The sequence below is a fragment of the Coenobita brevimanus genome, chromosome 93 (genome assembly GCF_032717465.1).
Source record: "Coenobita brevimanus isolate Jiangsu-jjx chromosome 93, ASM3271746v2, whole genome shotgun sequence".
Classification (NCBI taxonomy): domain Eukaryota; kingdom Metazoa; phylum Arthropoda; class Malacostraca; order Decapoda; family Coenobitidae; genus Coenobita; species Coenobita brevimanus.
In genome coordinates, this window is record NC_137046.1 from 51,248,278 (window position 1) to 51,261,385 (window position 13,108).

A 13,108-nucleotide genomic window follows, 5' to 3' on the forward strand; every position below is an offset into this window, starting at 1 on the left:
AGACAGTATGTCTACGGGACAGTAGCCTGCACCCATTTTAACAAGTGACACCCTACTCACTGAAAGATGACATATTAAAATACGACAGTCACGCGGTACTGTATTTTCCAGTTTTCTTATTGAAATGAAGTGATAACAGTATCCTTTGTCATTTTTTATAGACTGGCAGTATACCATTTTTTTTTTTTTTTCAAAAATGTTCGTAGATAGGGGTTACATTATTGTACACTTCATACTGTGTATATCTTAGAGTGTACAGAATATGATGTATTCTAATTTAATCTCTGAGCGTTCTTTTGTTAACCTATATCACATTTTAATGAATGTCTCCTGTATGATGTATATAAAGATCTGCTTTATGATCGTGCCTACTCGACAAGCGGAAGAATCCGAGAAGGGGAAATTAACAGAGGAATGAAAGGAGGGATGGAGTGGGATCAGGAGGGGAGTTTGTAGACAAATTAACCCTTTCAGTCAGAAAACGTATTTCTTGTCCAGTTCTCGTTTAATGAATGTCTCCTGTATAAGATCTGCTTTATGATCGCATCTATACCTGACAAGCGGATGAATCAGAGAATTAGGGGAAATTAACAGAAGAATGAAAGAAGGGATGGAGTGGGATCAGAAAAGAAGAGGAGTTTGTGGATAAATTAACCCTTTCAGTCAGACAACGTATTTCTTGCCCTGTTCTCGCAACCTTCAGACAGTTTTACACAGCTTAGGCTAGAGTTTTCGATCATGACAGAGTACAGTATATCCTAAATCATTCCACTTAGTCATAAATATCCGTAGGATAAGTAAAAGTGTCTAGGGATAACAAGAACTGACTAGAGAATACGTTACCCAGACTGAAGGGGCTAAGAACATAAAAGGGTCATTCCAATATGAAGCTGAGTGTTGAACTGGTCCCAAGAACAAAAGAGAAAAGCAGTCAGGAGATTAATTCGGCTACTGCATACAAATAGAAGAAATTCATATAAAAGTCACCGACGGATACATTCTTTATCTGAATCAGAGAAAGCAGTGTAACTTGTTCAGACGTGGAACAAACATCTCACTGAAGAACAGTGAATGACTAGAGCAGCAGTTAAACTGGGCCTATTTAAGACACCCCATCGGGCAGCCACACAAATCTCTCAGTTCTAATCACAGATATTGTATCAATGGTCCCTGCCATAAATATTAGCTAATTTCAGTATATCATCATCATCATACTAACCCTATGTCAGTCGTTATATTATACGGATGTTTGCAGCAACTCAGGTAGCTTAGCTGAGTAATACTGAATGACTATGGTATCATAAGTTGGATAAGTAAATAAAGCCTCTCTACCCTTAATGCTTGTTTACCATTATATAAACTGAAAACGTAGTTATATATATATATCAATATCAATCAATCAATCATTTCCTGTGGCACCCTCGGGGATGCATAGGGCCTCGATGAACTCACACCACCACATCCTATCTTGTGCTAATTCCTCAAGATCTCCCCAACACTCATCTCCAGCTTCCCGTCTCATTGTCCTCACCCACGTCTCTTTTGGCCTTCCTTTACCTCTCCTACCAAGTGCCACCCACCCTGGTGTACCTCGTACTATTCCCTGTCTCCTGTACACATGTCCTAGCCACTTCCATCGTGAGAATCTAACATATTCATCGATCGGCTGCACTCCCGTTATTTCTCTAATTCTACTATTTGGTATCCTTTCCCACCACTTAACTCCTAATATTCTTCTAAGTGCTTTATTTTCAAACACCAAGAATTTATTTTCCATAGTCACTGTGCTGTACCAAGACTCGTGTCCATAAATTAAGATACTCCTAACCATTACCTTATAAAGTTTGATTTTTGTATGCACAGAGAAATTGTTATTATTCCAAATATTTTTTAGCATTCCCATTGCCTGATTAGCCTTCTTTAACCTTTCCTCGAATTCAAAGTTCAAAGAACCATCCTTGGCTAAATAAGTACCTAAATATTTAAACCTATCAACTTGCTTTACAACCATACCTCCAATTACACATTCCTGTGCATTTTCCATATTCATATTGATTATTTCAGTTTTTCCACAATTAATAACCAAACCCACCTTGCGACCTTCACTCACCAAACAGTCCAACACTCTCTGCATCTCTTCTGGCCCATCACAAATCAAAACTATATCATCTGCATAATCTAAATCCAAAAGTTTCCTGTTCTCTCCCCAAAGTATACCTGCACCGGTTTCTGTTCCAACGCGTTTCATAATGTAATCAATGACCAATATAAATAGTAAAGGCGATAGAACACCACCTTGAATTACTCCGGACTTGACTTCAAACGAATCACTCAGACAACCATCAACCATCACTTTACAAAATGTGTCCTCATGCATGTTCATAATGACCCTCACAAACTCCTCTGGTATTCCATAATGTCTCATGATCTTCCCCATAGTCTCTCTCGAAACACTATCAAAAGCCTTTTCAAAATCAACAAAACAAAGACTTAACGGTACTCTCATTTCATTAACTTGCTGCATCAAATGCCTAACTATAAAGATCTGATCATTGCAACCACGTCCCTTTCTAAAACCAGCCTGTTCATCCCTCAGAATACCCTCAACCACCGGCTCCAACCTATTTAACAACACTCTACTGAAAACTTTCAAAGCTATCGGTGACAAAGAGATTCCCCTCCAATTACGACATTCACTCAGGTCTCCCTTCTTCGGAACTTTAACAATTACACCATTCTTCCAAACTGATGGTAGTAACCCCGTCACCCATATCTTATTGAATAGCTTGGTCAAGATCATTATTAATCTATCCCCCTCCACTTTAAACATTTCCGGAAATAAACCATCCTCCCCTGGTGCCTTATTATTCTTTAACTGTTTTACTGCTTTCTCCACTTCTGCAAGCCTCAACTCTCCTGTTTCTATATTTAAATCTTCCTGAGCAGACGGTATATCCTCTTCTGGTGGTATTGGTCTATTAAGAACTGTCTCAAAATGCTCTTTCCATCTATTTTTAATATCTCCATCTTTGGTCAGTAAATTTCCTTCCCTGTCTCTAACTGGTATTTCCTTGCGTTTACCTGCATTACCACTCAGTTCTCTAATCGATTCATATGCTATTCTTTGACTCTGTCCATCATTTTTGTTTATTAAGATTTCAGTCTCTGCAACCTTTTCATCCACACATCTTCTTTTATCTCTCCTAGCTAACCTTCTTACTTCTGAATTCAAACTCCAGTACGCAGCTCTTGCTAATTCAATCTCTCGTTCATCAACGCATTGCATCTCACTCCTCAATTTAGCCTCACCTCTCTTTTTTATCATATCCCACGTTTCCTCTGATATCCATTTCTTTCTCCTGAATCTATGTCTCCTTCCAATCGTACATTCAGCAGTCTCATGCAAAACTTTGTTCACATCCTCCCACATCTCATCTACACTTCTCTCCCCCTCTTCCAACGTTTCCAACACCAAAAACCTATTTCTGCATTCTAATCTGAATTCCTCCTTTTCTTCTCCTTCCCTTCTAAGCTTAACAATATCGTATCTACCAACACCAGATTTTTTCCTTCTTCTGATTTTTAAGTTTAAACCTTATTTTTGCAATGCTGAGTTGATGGTCACTACCAATATCCGCTCCCCGTTTAACATGAACATCTAGCAGAGAACTTCTATGCCTCCTACTGATAGCAATGTGATCAATCTGATTGTTATATTTTCCACATGGCGACACCCAAGTTGTCTTGTGTATATTGCAATGCTGAAAGAGTGTGCCCCCGATGACTAAGTCATTTGCTAGACAGAAGCTTCCAAACCTCACTCCGTTTTCACTCATCCTACTACCAACTCCCATCTTACCCATACATGCCTCAAATCCCTCATTTGAACAGCCCATTAATGCATTAAAGTCTCCAACGCAGATCAAAACATCATGTCTAGGTACCCTTCCTACTCCTTCTTGCAACTTTTCATAAAATGTGTCTTTCCTTTCGTCGAGTGCATCATTAGTAGGTGCATAACACACAAACAGACTGATGTTGCCATGATTTGATTTAAACCGTGCATATAACAATCGCTCATCTATAGGATCCCACTCACATAAAGCCTTATTTGCCTTACAACCCAGCAACAATCCTACTCCCTGATAATGCATTCCGTCCTGTCGACCAGATATCAATAAACGTATACCATCCTCCAAATCCAACTTATCGACTCCAGTTAATCTAGTTTCTGTCAGAGCACAAATATCAAGTCCATAATTTTGAAAAACCTTCACTAACTCATCGATTTTACCGTCATGATTTAGCGTTCTCACATTCCAGTTACCAATTTTAATTGTATTTTTTGCATTGACAAACGAATTAGATTGTAATTGAGGCAACCGTGAGATTCTTAGCACCCCCTGCCCATTTAAGGGCTGCACGGGACTGGGGGCCATTATTGTTCTTTCAGAGTCCATCAAGGTTTCTTTGGCTAACTTCCTGAACACCTCGCCATTGTGTTGCAGTCGCAGTAGGCAGCTAACTTGCCTGATTGCCCACACCCGAAAGACCCAGCTATGCTGTAGCCAGTCACGTGCCGGCATGCTTCCCAGCCATTTCACTCTCAAGGAGTTCCTCTGCCTGAGAGGAGACGGGAGTGTGTTACAGTGGTAGAGTATGTGTTTCGTACACGGGTGAGCCAGGGTTCGCGCCCCGCCAGGGTAATAAACTTTGGGAATGTTCATCCGGCCACGTACTGCATTGGCGGACTCCAGGGGTGCTGTGGTTGAACCAGTGTCGCTTACTGTAAAGTATGCTTGCACCAGTCGGCTTGCGCGGGCCGATTACACTTGTTTCACAGACTACACATACATCCAAAGCCACTCCAACACGACAATTACACTAACATGCACTTCTCACCCTCCATACAATCTCTACTAAGACAGCATAAGCCAGCTGGTAGAGATACATTGGCTGTATCGTCCCGACTTCGGTCGGGATAGGCCGGTCCTGCAGTGGATACTCAAACGGCTGATGATGATGACGATGATATATATATATATAAGGTGGGGTTAAACCATAATCCCAGCTACCGACGCAAGGTCTTTTTATTTTTTATTTAAATTCTTTATTTACCATTCAGTACAAGCCCCAACACTCTGGGGAACACTGTCCCTGAAGGCCAAGCAGGGAGGGGTACGCAAGGGCGATTTGTTGTCATAATAGTTACCCAAAAATCACTGCGTTTTCTCTAATTAATTCCATACTCTTGGAGAGTTTAGAGGGGTGGCTATGTAATCTCTCTGGTCGACGCCTCCAAGCTGTTATTTACTTAGCTTACTTAGTCAAGTACAAAGGCCAAGCTTTGTGTGGGGACCAGAGCTGGCTGCAGTAGTTCAGCATTGGCCGTACCAGTGATGACCAGAGCGACATCATGCAGACGTCTACCTTGTGTGGAAGGTTCGGTACGTATTACCCAGCAATTTTTTTCTCCTTTTTGTAGGGTTCCTTGAATATGGTGTTGGAAGGTGCTGTTCTTACTTTGCTCAATCTGTCTATTGCCAAATACTGAATCCCAAAGTCGATCCAAAGTGACTGTGACAATAATGCCTCCTGATTCCTCTGTCGCAGTTCATTTACACGCCCACCTGCAAGCTCCCGTATTTCCAACTCTTCCACTTCAACCTTTACTCTCGAGCAGTGTTTTTCATTCCTCTTTCTATTATAATTTCGTGTTCCATGCCCTCACCCATTTAACTTTTATTTTCCATGCGTCGAAAACGCCTTAATACATTCCCTTTAACTATGCAAGTAAGCGTCCGTCTCACCGCCTGCTCACTCATTTATATATAGCCAGCTATATCTCCAAGTAACTCCACGTGCTTTCCTGTAACAACTAATTAGCTCTACCGCGCTTGGTCGTGACTTGCATGCTTCTTGCATTATTAACATCTTGCTTTCGTAAGTCAAAGCTAACATCAACACACAGTGTGACCGTCAGCCCCCCAAAACCTCTGAAATATTTATGTACGCAGTTTTATTTATTTATCTATATTACTCTCTCTCTCTCTCTCTCTCTCTCTCTCTCTCTCTCTCTCTCTCTCCAGGTGACTGTACACTGAGTGACAGACTTAACCAAAAACTGTCGGGTAATTTAACCTGGGTCTAACCTGTTAACCTAGCTTTCTCTTCCAGCATCCAAAACAGTTGGTAGGTGGGGGTGGCCACCATCCTCTCACTCAATATAGCGCTGCCTTTAGATGGCTCTGCACTGAGTGACAATCCAAAAACCGAACCTAAGACATGCGGGTAATTTATCAATCAATCAATCAAGAAGGGGCAAACGCCGCGGGGCGCATAGCCTCACTCGTCCTACGACTCCACTCACGCGGGGCCCTTCGTGCAACTCTCCAGGCAGCGACTCTTCCTTCTCTAAGTATTTCCCGAAAGGAGTGATCGACCTGCTCCAGCCATGAGTTACATGGCCTTCCCCTTGGCCTCCTCCACCCTGGTTTAACTAGTTCAGAGATCACCCTGTGAGCAGGATCAGCCTCAGGAAAGCTGGCCACGTGGCCATATAGCTGGAGTTGGCGTTGACGTATTATGTGGGTAGTAGGCCTCAATTCAGTCTCTCGGAGTAGTCGCTTGTTATGCACCCGGCAGTACCAGTGATATCCCATGATCCTGCGAAGACAATACCAAAGGAGTCAGTTCGCCACTTCAGGTCACTGTTTAGTGTCCATGTCTCACAGCTACAAAGTAAGACAGGGTGCACCAGCGTCTTGAGGATACGAATTTTCGTCCTACACAAATAACGACAGCACCATATACCCGAATAGAGTGAAGCCATAAAGCCGTAGGCAAAACCATTGCGACGAAAGATCTCACTGTCTGATCTATCATTGTTATGGACCACACTACCAAGATAAGTGGTTCTTTCCAAGACTTCTATAATCTCACCATATGCTTGGACGCTTGGGCAGATTGAACTGCTTCATCCATCAAACCACCAAAAGCATGGGGGAGAGATTGTAGTAGAATGGATGTGGAAGATGTGTAGATTGGCCTGGGAGGAAGGTAGAGTCCCGGAGGATTGGAAATCAGGTATAATTATTCCCTTGTACAAAGGAAAAGGGGAAAAAGAAGTGTGTGGTAATCATAGGGGCATTTGTCTTCTTAGTATAATAGGAAAAGTGTATGGTAGGATACTTACTGACAGAGTTAGAGAAAGAACAGAGGAATTAGTTGGAGAAGAACAGGGAGGCTTTAGGAAGGGAAGAGGTTGTGTAGATCAGATATTCATTCTTAGATCTTTAGTGGAAAAGTTTCTAGAGAAGGGAAAGAAGTTGTATGCGGCTTTCATGGATTTGGAGAAAGCATATGACAGGGTGGATAGACAAGGATTGTGGAATGTATTATGAATATATGGAGTAGATGGGAAGTTGTTGAATGCTGTGAAGAGTATGTATGATGGTGCTAAGGCTGCAGTGCGTGTGGATGGTGAACTAAGTGAATTTTTCTCTTTGAAGGTTGGGTTGAAACAGGGATGTGTCATGTCTCCATGGTTGTTCAATCTGTACATGGATGGGGTAATAAAAGAGGTACAAGGTAGGGTAGTGGATGTTGGAGTGGCCCTGGTGAGAGAGGATAGTGTTTGGAAACTCCCTGTACTGTTGTTTGCAGATGATACTGTGTTGTTGAGTGAAGACGAAGGGGAGCTGCAAGGCTTGGTGGATGAGTTTGGGAGAGTGTGTAAGAAACGGAATCTAAAGGTGAATATAGGGAAGAGTAAAGTGATGGTCTTTGAGAGAGGTGAAGTCAGTGAATGTACAGCGAGGTTGGATGGTGAGGAATTGGAAAATGTGAGTACGTTTAAGTACTTGGGTAGTGTGATGAGTAAGGATGGAGGTTTGGAAGGTAAAGTGCTTGAAAGGGTACAGCAGGGAAGAAAGGTTGCTGGTTCTTTGAAAGCAGTGATAAGAAACAGGGAAGTGAGCATGGAAGTGAAAAAGTTACTACATGAAAGTATTGTGATACCAACTCTAACGTATGGAAGTGAAGCTTGGACGTTGTTGGAAAGACACAAGTCAAGAGTGAGAGCAGTGGAAATGAGTTATTTAAGAGGAGCTTGTGGAGTCACATGGAGAGACAGGCTGACGAATGAGGATATAAAGGAGCGTTGTGGTGTGGATGTGGATGTGATAGGAAGCGTTATGAGGAACACACTGAGGTGGTTTGGCTATGTGGAGAGGATGGAGGGTGAAAGACTGACGAAGAGAGTGTATGTGAGTGAGGTGGAGGGGGGAAGAGGGAGGGGGAGGCCGAGGATGAGATGGAGGGATGGGGTGGAGAGGTATATGAGAGAGGGGGATGTGAGTTGGGAGCAGGGCAGTGAAATGGCGGGGGACGGGGCGACGTGGAGGCGTTTTGTTTGTGGCCACCCCAAACGGGATTGAGGCGTCTGGCAATAGATAGATAGATTTACTCCAGATTTGATATGTGATATCTTTGACTTGAAATCCTGTTGTGTTTATACGTCAGCACTAAAATGACGGCGGGGACGTTTTTTTTTCTTTCTTTCTTTCTTTTTTAATAACACCGCTTCTTCTTTAACCTGGCCCTGTTAACCTAGCATCCTCTTCCACCATCCAGAACAGGTGATAGGTGGGGGTGGCCACAATCCACTCACTTTAGGTGACTGTACACTGAGTGACAATCTAAAAACCTAACCTAAGACTATTGGGTAATTTAACTTGCGTCTAACCTGTTAACCTAGTTTACTCTTCCAGCATCCAGAACTGGTGGTAGGTGGGAATGGCCGCCATCCACTCATGCGATGTAATGTTGCCTTTAGGTGAATCGACATTGAGTAACAATCCAAATGGTTTCCTGTAAACCAAGAAAGAAATTAGTACGTTGGGTGGCAACCATATAACCAAATGACGCCCGGCAATCTTGTAGGTTAAGGTACTCCAGTCAAAGAAGCCTGCAAGGGATAATATCCGAGCAGTAGTTGGGGTTTATTGTTCACATAATGCTACTGAGGGGCAACTGAGGCTAGCCACTCTCGTCTTAAATGTCGGGACTGAATAGCTTAACCTAGAGTCCCTACGCTCCTGATGGGATAGTAAAGGACTAGCTGATCTGCTAACTTAGCCTCGTCTCCCAGCATGCACAGCAGGTGACTCTGAACTAGATATCTCGTGACACTATATCGAAACTCCAAGGTGTAGGCACGGGTCTAGGATACACTATGTGTTAAACAGATGTTGTCGCCGCCGCCAGTAGACTGTATCCACGGCCGAGTCAGAGTCTGCTGTGACAATCAGGCTTCCAAGACATCCTTCACACGTTGCTGACCATCCAAGGCTCCACTGGTACTGTTAGACGCTCATTCAACATACTCCGCTTACTGAAAATTCTATCTGCGAAGCCAAATGACTAATGAGCGACTGACCAACTGTGTTGTACATTATAATCAAGACTCGTGTGAACATCATTGCCCTCACAGAAGAATCTAACAGAGCCGAACACCGCCAGCTTGTCTTTGAATATATTATAATGAAACGTGGAGTGGCATTCATGTAGGTTATACAGGCACATAATATATGTACTGAGAATTATAAGCTAGTATTGTTTTCTTTTAGGTGATCAACATTGTGCGTGTAGTTTTAAAGATTTGATTATACACCCCTGCGGGAAATTGATTTCAGTTCGTCACTTTCCCACCATGCCGAATCATCTCACGTACCTTTTCATTGATCTCATTATCCTTCAAGAATACACTTTTTGGATAATTAGCCTTTTTAACGCATGAGGAACTTAACATTTATTTTTGCTTCTGTCAAGCTATTTAATTCTTGCAGTAGCCAGATAATATTATTCAATTTAGGTGACATCCTCTGGTAGTACACAGTCTTCAGTAACCTTTCCAGTATGTAAAAGGCCTAAACTATTGTATTTTTGCTACCGTCAAACAGTTTTGTCAAGTCTGGAAGTGGCCTGTCGTCGTCCCAGGGTTAAACTGATCAGTGGTAACTCTTTCATGATTAAAATGCTGAGCAGGTTATACGCTATAGCACCTTCTTTAGAAGGCGCTGGTATGTACTATATAGTTCCCACACTTCCATGTATCACCTGTCCTCTTGAACACCAGCACAATTGTACTTGTTTTTCAGTCACCAAGCGTCCTTCCCTGCTCCCTGCAGTCCAAAAAATTGTCATTAACCAGCCCATTACCACCTTCTCCCAACATTTCATAATTTTACCACATCATTCAGTCAATGACAGAAGCTCACCTAAAATTTTATCTCTTCTACTTCTCATTCTTCTTTGCTGGCTATTTTTCCCAGGCTAAGAGAGATCAGGTACTTTTCTCTGCCCATAGATGATTCTCTTTGATATGAGGCATCAGGGAGGAAAGTGGCGGGCATGTCTTAAGTGTGAAGTAAGTTAAACACACTGAAGTACTCGCCGGAGTTAAGAAGTCTTTCTTGATTTCAGATTCAACAGAACTGCCATCATTCCTTGTATCCAGCTGGAGGCTACGTTTTCCTTCCGTATTTCCACAGCTCCTATATCCAAGGATGTAATCACAGCTCCCCCCCCCTCTCTCTCCATTTAGAAACTTAGTAAATTAATCTCGCCATCTCACTCACACTTCTTTGTCTCTGCTCTTTTATTACTGGTCTTTCATCCTTTTCACTTCTAATCTTTTTCGTGTCTTTTCAGAGCTTCTTGTTATTCTCCAATTTGCATTCAGTTTGACCCAGGTTCTTTCTAATATTCATCCCATTCTGAACAAGAGTTAGCTGATCCGCTCCCTGCAGTTCTCTCTCTCTCTCTCTCTCTCTCTCTCTCTCTCTCTCTCTCTCTCTCTCTCTCTCTCTCTCTCTCTCTCTCTCTCTCTCTTATTCTTCTTCCTCTTCTACATCTCCACTCTTAAGACAGTTCGTCCGTCACTTGGTCAGTCTTTTTGGATGTACCATTTGAGTGTCTTAACGACTTACATCACTACGTACTATTCAGGTAGTCCTCCCCCACTTCCTTTTACTAAGCTTGTGACCTCGTAAAATCACTCGTCGTTTTACACCTTTTTCTCTGTACACCTTATCACTCTCCATGCATTGGCTATTTGTGGATGATCTCATGCTGGAGGAGGGTACTCCTTATACAGTCTCCTTCCAGCGAAAATGCCCAATTACGCATTCATGCTTTCGGTTAACACGATCAAAATACGTTTAAAAAAAAAAGTCCTGTTTTCCACCACATCCATTTACACTCCGTAATAATCTCGGAAACGTTTGTTATCTGTCTCTGAAATTTACCCCACAGGCACTAACATCTAAGGTATATGCAACTTCCCCCATTCTCGACTTATGTCTCTTAAGTATGCATCGTCTAAACTTTACTAATATACACCACTGTTCGGAAAGTATCATGCAACACTGAGTTTTGAAAATATGAATTATGGCACTTTTAAGCGTTCTTCACTTTTCCATCTTCTTCCCACAGCAATCATCGCAACAGCCACTGCAACAGTCATAAAATGAGGCTTTGGCTCAGTTGGCTTCTAACTTGTCTAATTTCTGACTGGGGTATAAAAAACATTTTTTTTTTTTTTTTTTGTGCCTCACGTACTGCATAATTCGATCCTCCATTTGCCTACTCAGCACAGTCTTTTACATTACTATCAAAGTTACCCTCTGCAACATACCTGAATCCCTCGTCGTCTCTCAGTCTCGTTGGCGTCTTTCTTTGCACGCAACACTCACCAAGCTACACAGGCCTCTTTTCTGTCCATGCCAGTGCATGAATTACCTGATATTTTCTCTTTCATGGACATGTCTGCTCATCTCTGGAACTGTCTTCTTCAGTCTCTTTCCACTTCTCAGTACTTAATATATATATATATATATATATATATATATATATATATATATATATATATATATATATATATATATATATATATATATATAAGCCTAACTTATATGCGGCCACCTCAAAATGAATTGCTCTTGAACTGATTTTTTTTTTTCAACTTTCTTTAATATGAACAAATTTTGCAGGCTCTCAACATTTGCTTCTTTTGCGTAGACTAAAAAAAAAGAAAAATAAATGATGGCGTAAGGAGTGTGATGATCAAACAAGCACTAGAACACTTTACAGCAGTGGTGATCACTAACCATGTTCATCGTGGCATATTAACCATCATGATTATCGTCATGGCACACTACTGTCAGTTTTTATATGACAGAACTAACGGCCACTCCCACGATTTTATTAGTAAGTGTAAGTTGCATTAAACTTGAGAGAAGGAAGGAAAAATGAGGAATTAGCACCAAGCCATATTACTGCTATATGGCACTGCGGCTGGCGTTGAAGTGGTATTGGCGTTGAAGTGGCTTGGCGATGAAGTGATAGCAATGAAACCGTTTGGCGATGAAGTGACAATAATGAAGTGGCTTGACGATGAAGTGATAGCAATGAAATGGCTTGGCGATGATGTGACAGCAATAAAGTGACTTGGCGATGAAATGACAGGAATAATGTGACTTGGCGATGAAGTGTCAGCAATGAAGTGGCTTGGCGATGAAGTGACAACAATGAAGTGGCTTGGCATAAAATCGCTTAGCGTTGATGTGGCCTGGCGAGAAGCGTCTGGTGATGATGTGGCAAATTGGTCAGTTGGTTGAAAGGCTTGACCCAAGAAGGGAGGAAGGGTCAGTATCAATGGGAAGTCCTTAAACTTTTGAAATCATGAAACTAATTTCTAACCTGATAGGAGTAGAGGGAACATACAGGCGGGAAGAAAGACGGAAATAACAAAATGGGTGGTGGGGCAGAGGTGAAGTAGACAGTAAAGTGAGAAAGACTGGAGACAAAAAGGTCCCCTTTAGTCGCCTCTTACGACAAGCAGGGATACTGGAAGTATTATTTCCTCCCATTCCCAAGGGAATGAAATTTAATAGGCCTCAGTTATGAAGCAGAAATGAGTTTCCTTATTTGGTTACTAAAAGACTAACCCTCCAGTAATTACACTTGCTTATCATTTGAGCTGAAAGAGGTGAGGGAAGGATCATCGTCGTTAGAGAAATTCACGTTAGCTATCACAAATACCACT